Consider the following 10,683-nt stretch of genomic DNA (forward strand, 5'->3'; position numbering starts at 1 on the left):
CACCTCCATTACCTTTCACTAACTGCACCATTACTTCTTACTGTCTCTCTTGCTCAACTTTTTGTTTCTCTCTGACCCCATCTCTCCTCAAGAACATTTGTGGTAAATGTCCTTCTCAGTCCGAGGAATTGCAGGTGTACTGATATTATTCCCGACCCAAGGAAACATGTTTCTAAGAATTCCTTCTAGGAATTGTGGTAGCCCACAAAACCACTAAAACAGCAGCTAATAAACTTGAAAGACCCTATACAGACAACAAACTAAACTAATGTCATTTACAAAATACCATGCAAAGACAGTAACAAACACTACATTGGACAAACTGGCAGAAAACTAGCCACCAGGATACATGAACATCAACTAGCCACAAAAAAAATGACTCAATCTCATTAGTATCCTTACATACAGATGAGGAAGGACACCCCTTCGACTGGGACAACACATACATCCTAGAAGCATGACATTTCCAACCAGAACTCTTATCAACAAACAAATTGACCTGATCCCATTTACCACCCCCTGAAAAAAAGAACAAAAATGACATCACCACAAGAAATGACGTCACCAATCCAAGGAAACCTAAACACGTAAATAGAAAGCGAGCCATGCCAAAAGTGTTTCATCTGGAGGCTCACTGATGATCTTACCTAGTATAGTGATGAAACATCTGAAATGAACCTTCCAGCTCAACGAGCAAACCTACATCCAGAACCTCAACCTGAGTTACAAATCTTCTCAAAACTCGATGTCACCATCTCTTTCCTGATATTCTATATCTTCCATACCCTTCTCCACAGTAAACACTGATGCAAAATACACATTTAGTATCTTCCCCATCTCCTGCGGCTCCACACAAAGACCACCTTGCTGATCTTTGAGGGGCCCCTATTTTCTCCCTGGTTCCCCTTTTGTCCCTAATGTACTTGTAATTTATCAGTTCTGCCTTGTTCCCTGCTTTGTCCCTGCCTGATCTGACTGTTTGACTCACTTCTTTTATCAGTTGTACCAGATCAGGCTGATCTCTTTCCTCACTATCTCCCTGGTTCTTCCAAGATCCGTTGTGAATTTTACTGTTTCTTAAGTTTTCTTAGATGCACTCCGATGTCCAGTGATACACGAATTCAACAGCAAAGTAACTTAAACTAGATCAGGTTAGAGTCATTGAGTCCTACAACATGGAGACAGGCCCTTCGACTCAAACTAGTCCATGCCGACCAAAATGTCGCTAACCCCATTTTCCTGCAGTTGGCCCATATCCTTCTAATCCTCTCCTATCCATGTATATGTCCAAATGCCTTTTAAATGTTGTTAATGTACCAACCTCAACCACTTCTGCTCATTCCACATGCATACCACCCTCTGTGTAAAAAAGCTGCCCCTCAGGTTCCCTTTTATTCTTTCCCCTTTAACCTTAAAGTCCCTCTAGTCCTTGATTCCCCAACCCTGGGAAAAAAAGATCTAGTGCATTCATCCCATCCATGCCTCTCATGATCTTATACACTTCTATAAGATCCCCCCTCAGTCTCTGACACGCGAAAGAAAACCGTCCTAGCTTGTCCAACCTCTCCCTATAACTTAGTCCATTGAGTTCCTTGTATGTGAAACTCCATTTACCATTTCTTGGCCCAGTTCCCCAGCTGATCGAAGTCCTGCTGCAATTTCTGATAACCTTCCTCACTGTCCATGATACTGCCTATTTCAGTGTCATCAGCAAACTGGCTAACCACGCCTTGCACATTCCCATCCATATCATTGATATAGATAACAAATAGTAATGGGCCCAGCACCAACCCCTGAGGCAATCAACTAGTCACAGGCCTCCAGTCCAACAAGCATCCTTCCACTATTACTCTCTACTCCTACCATCAAGCCAATTGTGTATCTAATTTACCAGCTTGCCCTGGATTCCATGGGATTTAACCTTCAGCGTAGCCCACCATGTGGAACATTATCACTTAAATCCATATAGACTACGTCTACCATCCTGAGTTATTAATCAAAAGATTAAAACAAAAGCTAAACATTAAACTGAGGTGGAGAGAATACCCTGGACAGTGAGGAGACATGGATGGAGGTGGCAGTAAATATTCAGTGAACCTACACACAACTAAACAACTGGTCACTGATGGATTTGCGAGTGTTGCCATTGTCTATTTGCATTAAGTTAAGGCAGTGGGTAAATTCAAAAACAAATTGGGAACCTAATTAATAGAACATGGCAGGGCATCCATGTCCTGTCAAATGCACATCTTAAAACAATGGGAACTCCAGGAGACAAAGCTGCTCTCTTTTTTGGAGGTCCCAAGCTCCAAGGCTGAGTTTTTTCCTCTTTGGAGTTGTGGGTTCTGAGGAAACTAAATTCAACACTGGATCCACATACCCTGCCACAAGTGGAGCAGATCATTTTGAAGAGGTAAGTGGGTGGAATGCTCCATACTTTGCACATTTCTTTCATTGTTTGCATTTGGCCTCCATCTTAGTCCATCAGAAACCAACAACATTGCTGGTACCACTGCAATACGTTTGCGAGGCTGATGTCTGCATGAAAGCTTGTTGTCAGTGGTGATTACCATGTTATTAAAAGTGTGAAGGCAGAGATGGAATGACTGGCTGCCAGGCAGATAAGAAGGACGAGGAACATAGTGCTTTGCATCCCAATTCCAATCTACTATTTTGTTTTGAAATCTAATGAGTTCCAAGATTTCTTTGGGAAATACAGTCAGAGCCAAGGCAAAAGCACTATGAGCAGTTCAGCTGTACACTGGAAGAGAGAATGGGAGATACAACATATGCCTGTCAGGTGCGAGGGTCAGAACGTCAGATGAAAGTAACCGATCTTGTCTGAAGTTGCGATTTGGTTGCATCACTCAGTTGTATGAACCTTTCTGATTCTACATCTACTCAGCAAAGAAAATCCAATAAATAATTATCTTTTCATTTGGTGAGTAACTGACTAAACTTGACTTGCAAGGAGTGGTTTATTAGTATATATTTCAAAATTCCTCAATCCTAAATAAAAACTCCTGTCACCAGTAAACTTACTTGAAGGCCATGTGGATAATTCGATGAGCTGTCAGGACAACAAATAGGATTTGTGCCAGCTTTTGGAGAAGTAGGATCTATATCCAATCTCAACCAACGGTTTCTGAAACCAGTCCAATCAAATTAGCCATGGCTAGGACTGTATCATTAGTTCGCACACATCAATATTAATTCTTCTTGAAACCTGTTTAAACTTTGGATATTCAGTAGGTTGGCTTTGGATATTCAGTCAGTATGTTAATCTCTAAGACAAGCATGCTAAGTTTTCAATTCACAGATTGCTAAAGTATTTGAAATTTTAAAATGATTTTTAAAAGTGTTTAAAAGATTATAATTTTTGAAAGAAATGCAGTATTTAAAAGTGATTACAAGTATTGAATAAAAGTTAGTTCAAAACAACTTCAGATACTTTAAAGCACCGACCTGAATAGTGACTGACTGCTTGACCTCAAAAGGTATATCTTCTGGGGATGGCAATGGTGGTGTCACTTTGCTGAGAATCCACTTCACCACCAGGCCTCTGAGGGCAGTTCATGGGCCAGCACCAGAGTTTTGTTGTACAATTGAAAATCTGGTCCTGTGGCAGAATAGAGGAAATAGTAATGAGAAGTGTAAGGGAACAGTGCCTGTTCACAGACCCCTGAAGTCAGCAAGAAAGGTAGATAATGTGATTATGAAGGTGCACAGTACATATGATATGAGGAACTGAATTAAATACAGTTAGCCTGTATCTAAAGCATTGTATATAATTATGGTCACTATATTACATAAAAGATGTGTTTACATTCAAGAGGATGCAAAGAATATATACAGATGCTATTGACAGAAAACGTCCATGTGAAAGGATCAGATAGGTTGCAGTTGTATTCTTTTGAAACAAAGATAGCTGAGATTTAAGTGAGGTATGTTAAATTGATAAACTTGGATCAAGTGGATATGAAGACCCTGTTTCAGTGAGCAGAAAGATCAGTAACAAGGGACGCAGTTTTAAACCAGTTGGTTTGAAAGAATAGATGGGAACAAAGAAATCTTCTCACCCAGAGAGTGATGTGAGTCTAGAACCACTGTTTGTGGTAGAAGCATTAATTTTTTTTGCATTTAACAGATACTTTGAAATGCATTTGAAGCTCCATAATCCACAGGGCTACAGAGCAAGAGTGGAAATTAGGATTAGGTTTAATAGCAGAATAGGCGAAATGGCTGCCTTCTGAAGTTTCCCCTCATCATCACATAGAGCGTGAGGAAGTACCACAATTGATAAAATAATGGGACAATATTATTGTAAGTAAAAAAGACCATAGAACGACAACTCTAACCTTGTGTTCAGTTCTGGATTGAAACAATAGCAGAGACCGTGCAGTTTCTATCAGTTTCCTGATGAAGGGCTTCGGCCTGAAACGTTGATTTTCCTGCTCCTTGGATGCTGCCTGACCTGCTGTACTTTTCCAGCAACACACACTCGACCCAGATTCTATTAGGACAGTACCCAGTAGGGGATCTGATCTACTGTAAAAACAAAGTAACACTTCAAAATTATTGTTTTTTTGTTCAAAGTGGAGGAAATCATGAGTTGATTTAATATAGATAAGGAAAGGATTGGGGTAGATATATGTTGACAATTCCTACTGACTTGAGGGGATTGGGTCAAGAGGACCTGGAAGTAACAGTAAATGCAAGCGGTTTAAGATACAGGGCAGGTGAAACCTTTGCATGGCATTGTGGAATGCTTTCCTTGAGTTTTTGATTGAAGAAGGCTGGCATGGTGGCTCAGTGGTTAGCACTGCTGCCTTACAATGCCAGGGTTCAATTCCAGTCTTGGGCGACTGTCTGTGTGGGGTTTGCACATTCTCCCTGTGTCTGTGTGGGTTTCCTCCCACAGTCCAAAGATGTGCAATTTAGGTGAATTGGCCATGCTAAATTGCCCATGGTGTTCAGAAATGTGTAGGTTAGGTGCATTAGTCAGGGATAATATATTAGGTAGGGGAATGGGTCTGGGTGGGATATTCTTCAATGGGCATGTTGGGCAGAAGGGACTGTTTCCATGCTGTACAGATTCTAATAAGAGAGTTTGTTAGTTTTTAACATTGTGTTTGACAGTTTAGTGGTTGAAGGAAATGGAGAAATAAAAGGATATGAGAATAGAATGGAGTCATAAGGTTAAAATTATATTTGCAATGAGCATTAGCATTGGGATTGGATAGAATAAAAATTGTTTCCTTTTTTGTAATTGATATTAAAAATACTAATATGGTGTCTCTATCAAGTTGCAAAATATTTCAAGCCACTTCATATGAAGTGTCATACTACACCGAGCAAACGTTATGAAAAAGTTGTTATTGGCGTTGTTTGGTAAGGGAGCAGCATTCGCCTTTTATTTCAATTGTATTTATTTTTATACTAACATGGATCATAAAGAACAGATACAAAAAGATAGAAAATACTGGAAATCCACAGCAAGTCAGTCAGCATTCAGTTCAGATGAATTATACTACTGTGAAATACTAACCTTATATTCTTCACTCACACAGTCTCACTCCATGTTTCTACCATTTTCTGTGATTTTCTGTTACATAAAAATGTTTCAAGCACTAACCAAACATTTTTTTAAAATAAAAATGGAGAACTGTAACTGGGGAGAAAAGTACAAAGTCATGCTTGGCTGGCAGAGAGGTAAAGTCTGGAGTGGAACTGAATAGAAATATCGCTATTTTAATATCCAGGTAATTCTTTTGTAAACATATGGTTCCCTCTCACCAAGACCAAAATATTCTTCCCAGATGTCTGTCCAGATCTGCTCTGGGATGGGTTTTGTAAAATATCTGCATCCTTGCACTCCCATTCTCAAGATATAATAGTCACCATTCCCCTAGCTTTCTTGATTATTTTCTGCACTTGTTTGTGACATTTTAATGATCAATGTGTCTGAACCGCCAGTCTCTTTGGACATCCGCTGTATTTAACTTCATAAAAACTAGAAATTAATCCAATCTATCCTTTTTTGGTCCAAAATGGATAACTTCACACTTGCTTACGTTGAACTCCAGCTGCTACAGTTTTACCTATTCACATCGTCCATTAATATCAATGAGATTTAAAATCTTTTTCTTCATCTTATCTATCAATTTGTTCTTTTTTATCAACCAAGCAGTTGTTATCAACCTACTCTGGTCCCCCACTAAATATATCTAAAATGAAGAAAGCTATCTTCACCCAGAGAGTGGCGAATCTGTGGAATTCTCTGCTGCAGAAAATGGTTGAGGCTGAAGTATTAAAAGTTTTCAGAAAGGAGACAGATAGAGTTCTTAGAGTTGAAAGGCTCAAGGGTATGAATGCGAAAATGGAAACGGGTACTGAGCAGTTTGATTCATGATCATATTGACTGATGGAACAGGCTCAAAAGGTCAAATGGCCTACCATTGTTCTTATTTTCTGTTTCTATATTAGTCTTCTCGGTTTCAAAATGCACATAAAATTCAATCATATTGTGTTGCTACCAATGAGAGGTTCTTTTACTCCGAGGTCAATAATTAGTTCTGTTGCATTACGAATAACAAGTCTAATATAATTTGTTCTCTGATTGGTTCCAGTATCTGCTGCTCTAAGAAACTGCCTTGAAAGCATTCTATGAACTTAACTTTGCATTATCAGCAAATTGGATGCATTACACTGGATCTCCTCATCTAAGTTATAAATAAAGTTTGCAAATAACTGAGTCTGAAGCACTGATCCTCCTCGCACTCCATGTTATGCTTTGCTGTCCTGAAAGTGACCCATTTATTCCTGCTGTGTTTTCAGTCCGTTGACCAGTCCACAACCTGCTAATACCTCCAATTAATCATGAGTAACAACATCTACTATGGCACCTTATTAAATAACTTCTGAAAATTCAAAAATCTATACACTACATCCATTGCTTTAAGTTTATTCACTTTGCAACTTACACCCTTGAAAAACTTGAATAGTTGTCTGTGCGTAAGTCAGTCTTTAAAGCTTTATAAATCCCTTGAAAAATTGACATCAAGTTGTATGCTGAGTATAAAACTGTACTGCTTGCACAGGTGGTCACAATTTTAAAATATCAATGGCACCTAACACAAAGATTGGGCATGTCTTAAATTGCCTTATATTTTCACAACACAGCCTATAAAATCTGCTTGATTACTTGTACCTTGTTATAATCTTCTGCTTCAATCATCCCTTGAGATTGAGGATAACTTTCTTACACTATGGAGTTGCGAATCCTGAGTTGACTAAACTGTCCAGTGCTGCATCCACACGCCCTGCCACAGGAGAAGCGGTGGTGTTTGCTGAAATGGGTGGGTGAGATGGTCACGTTTTTGCATGCTGTTTCCTGTTCCATATTGGCTTATCAGAAAAACCAAAAGTACTAAGTGGATGATCCATCCCAGCTTCCTGAGATCCCTAGCATTACAGATGCCAGATTTCATCAATTTTCTTGTGAAGAAGACCTAAAATGGTTGCAGATGATTTGGAGAGATTAGATGAGTGTGCAAAGTTCTAGCAATTTTTTTAAAAAATTATTTATGGAATGTGGGCATCTCTGGCTAGGCCAGTATTTATTGCCATCCCATAATTGCTCAGAGGGCAGTTAAAAGTCAACCACATTGCTGTGGGTCTGGAGTCACATGTAAGTCAGACTAGGTGAGGATGGCAGATTTCCTGCCATAAAGGACATTAGTGAACCAGATGGGTTTTTCCCCTGACAATCGACAATAGTTTCATTGTCATCATTTGACTATGGATTCAAATTTCACCATCTGCCGTGGCAGGACTTGAATCCAAGGTTTTAGAACATTCCTGAGTCTGTGGATTAATAGTGATAATGCTGCTATGTCATCACCTTCCCTAGCAGAATGTGGGAAAATGTGAAATTGTCCATTTTGTCAAGAATTAAAACAGGCATGTTATCTGAATGGTGAGAGATGCAGAGGGATCTGGGTGTCAAAGTGCATGAATTGTGAAATGTGAGTCTGCAGGTATAGCAATTCAATAAGAAATTAAGTAGAATATTATTGTTAATTTTATTATGTATTGAATACAAAAGTAAGGAGTTATACAAGACATTGGTAAATACTATGGAAAGTATTGTTCTCCCTATTTAAGATAAGATGCAAATATATTGGAGGCAATTCAGAGATGATTTCCTAGACTAATACCTGGAAGAAATGGGTTATATTATGAAGAAAGGTTGGACAAACTAGGCTCATAGCCACTGGAGTTTGCAAGAATAAAAGATAATTTGATCAAAACGTACAAGATCCTGAAGGATCCTGACAGTGTGGATGTGGACGGGATGTTTCTTTTTATGAGAGAGTCTAGAACCGTTGGGCGGCACGGTGGCACAGTGGTTAGCACTGCTGCCTCACAGCGCCAGGGACCTGGGTTCAATTCCCGCCTCAGGCGACTGACTGTGTGGAGTTTGCACGTTCTCCCCGTGTCTGCGTGGGTTTCGTCCGGGTGCTCCGGTTTCCTCCCACAGTCCAAAGATGTGCGGGTTAGGTGAATTGGCCATGCTAAATTGCCCATAGTGTTAGGTAAGGGGTATATGTAGGGGTATGGGTGGGTTGCGCTTCGGCGGGTCGGTGTGGACTTGTTGGGCCGAAGGGCCTGTTTCCACACTGTAAGTAATCTAATCTAATCTAAAGTAATCTAATCTAAGTAATCTAATCTAAAACTATTAGTCACTGTTTAAAAATAAAGATTCACCCATTTAAGACAGAGAACAGGAAAAATTACCTTCCTCAGAGACTTCAGAATTCCCTTCCTCAAAATGTAGTAAAGGCTAAGTTGAGGTTACATTCAGATCAACCAAGATCTAAGACTTCGATTCAAAAAAGTAAGGAGAGCTGTTATTGGGAAAATGGTAGAGTCTACTATAAAGTACGTAATAGCATGCATTTGGAAATACATCATATGATCAAGCTGAGTCAACATGACTTCATGAACGGGGAATCATTCCTGAAAGGTTTACTAGGAGTCTTTGAGGAGGTAACACGTGGGATAGATAGACAGAAAGCAGTGCATGTCATGTACTTGGATTTTCAAAAGGTGTTCATACATTAGGCTACTTAGTAAAATAAAAGCTCATGATGTATATTAGGGAGCATATTAGCATGGATAGAGGAATGACTAACTGGGATAAAGGAGGTAAAAACAATGACTGCAGATACTGGAAACCAGATTCTGGATCATTTGTGCTGGAAGAGCACAGCAGTTCAGGCAGCATCCAACGAGCAGCGAAATCGATGTTTCGGGCAAAAGCCCTTCATCAGGAATAATATAAAGGGCATTTTCAGGATGGCAACCTGTAAGTAGTGATATGCCACAGGAATTAGTGCTGGGATCACAATAATTTAAATATATAGATAGAACCTGATCAGGTGTAAGCCAGAATTTTGAGGAAAACTAGGGAAGTAATTGCTGGGTCCCTAGCTGAGATATTTGTATCATTGATAGCCACGGGTGAGATGCTAGAAGATTGAAATTTGGCTAATGTTATTTAAGAAAGGTGGTAAGGAGAAGGCAGTGAACTATAGACCGGTGAGCCTGATGTCAGTGATCGGTAAATTGTTGGGGGGGGAATTCTGAGGGACAGAATTCACATGCATTTTGAAAGATAAGAGGTAGTCAACATGGTTTTGTGAATAGGAAATCGTCTCACTAATTTGATCGAGTTTCTTTGAAAAAGTCACAAAGATTGATGAGGCACAGCAGTAGAGGGTTCTCTGTATGGACTTCAGCAAAGCATTCAACAAGGTTCTACAAGATAGATTAATTAGCAAGGTTAGATCGTATGGAATCCAGGAGGAGCTAGCCAATTGGATACAAAATTACCATATTCATGACTTGGGAGAATGAATGTACTATGGCCAAGTTTGTGGATGATGCAAAAATAGTTGGGAAGGCAAGTGGTAAGAATCATAGAATCTCTATAGCGCAGAAAAGGCCATTCAGCACATTGAGTAGCATGGTCAAATGGAGAGCACTAGGTGTTCAGGTACATAGTTTTTTGAAAGTTGCATCACAGGTATACAGGGTGGTTAAGAGAGCAGTTAGCACACTTGCCTTCATTGCTCAGGCCACTAAGTATAGGAATCGGGACGTCATGTTGTCATTGGTGAGACCACTTTTGGAGTACTGTGTATAGTTCTGGGCATCCTAATTTAGGAGATTATTAAATTGGAAGAGGTTCTGAAAAGATTTGCAACAATGTTGCTGAGGCTGGAGGGTTTGAGTTATAAGGAGAGGCTGAATAGGTTGGGACTTTTTCACTGTAGCGTAGGTGGTTGAGGGATGACCTTATAGAGGTTTATAAAATCATCAGGGGCATAGATAGTGAAGGTCTTTTCCCTAAGGTTGGGAAGTTCAAAACTGGAAGGCATATTTTTAAGGTGAGAAGGCATCTGAGGGGCAACGTATTCACACAGAGGGTGGTTTGTATATTAAATGAACTGCCTGAGGAACTGATGGATGCAAGTACAGTACAACATTTAAAAGATATTTGGACAGGTACATGAATAAGGAAGGTTCAGAAGGATACAGGCCAAATGCAGGCAAGTGGGACTAGTTTAGTTTGGGAAACCTGGTCAGCATGGACAAGTTAGACTAAAGAGTCTGTTT

The sequence above is a fragment of the Hemiscyllium ocellatum genome, chromosome 17, assembly GCF_020745735.1.
Source record: "Hemiscyllium ocellatum isolate sHemOce1 chromosome 17, sHemOce1.pat.X.cur, whole genome shotgun sequence".
Taxonomy (NCBI): Eukaryota; Metazoa; Chordata; class Chondrichthyes; order Orectolobiformes; family Hemiscylliidae; genus Hemiscyllium; species Hemiscyllium ocellatum.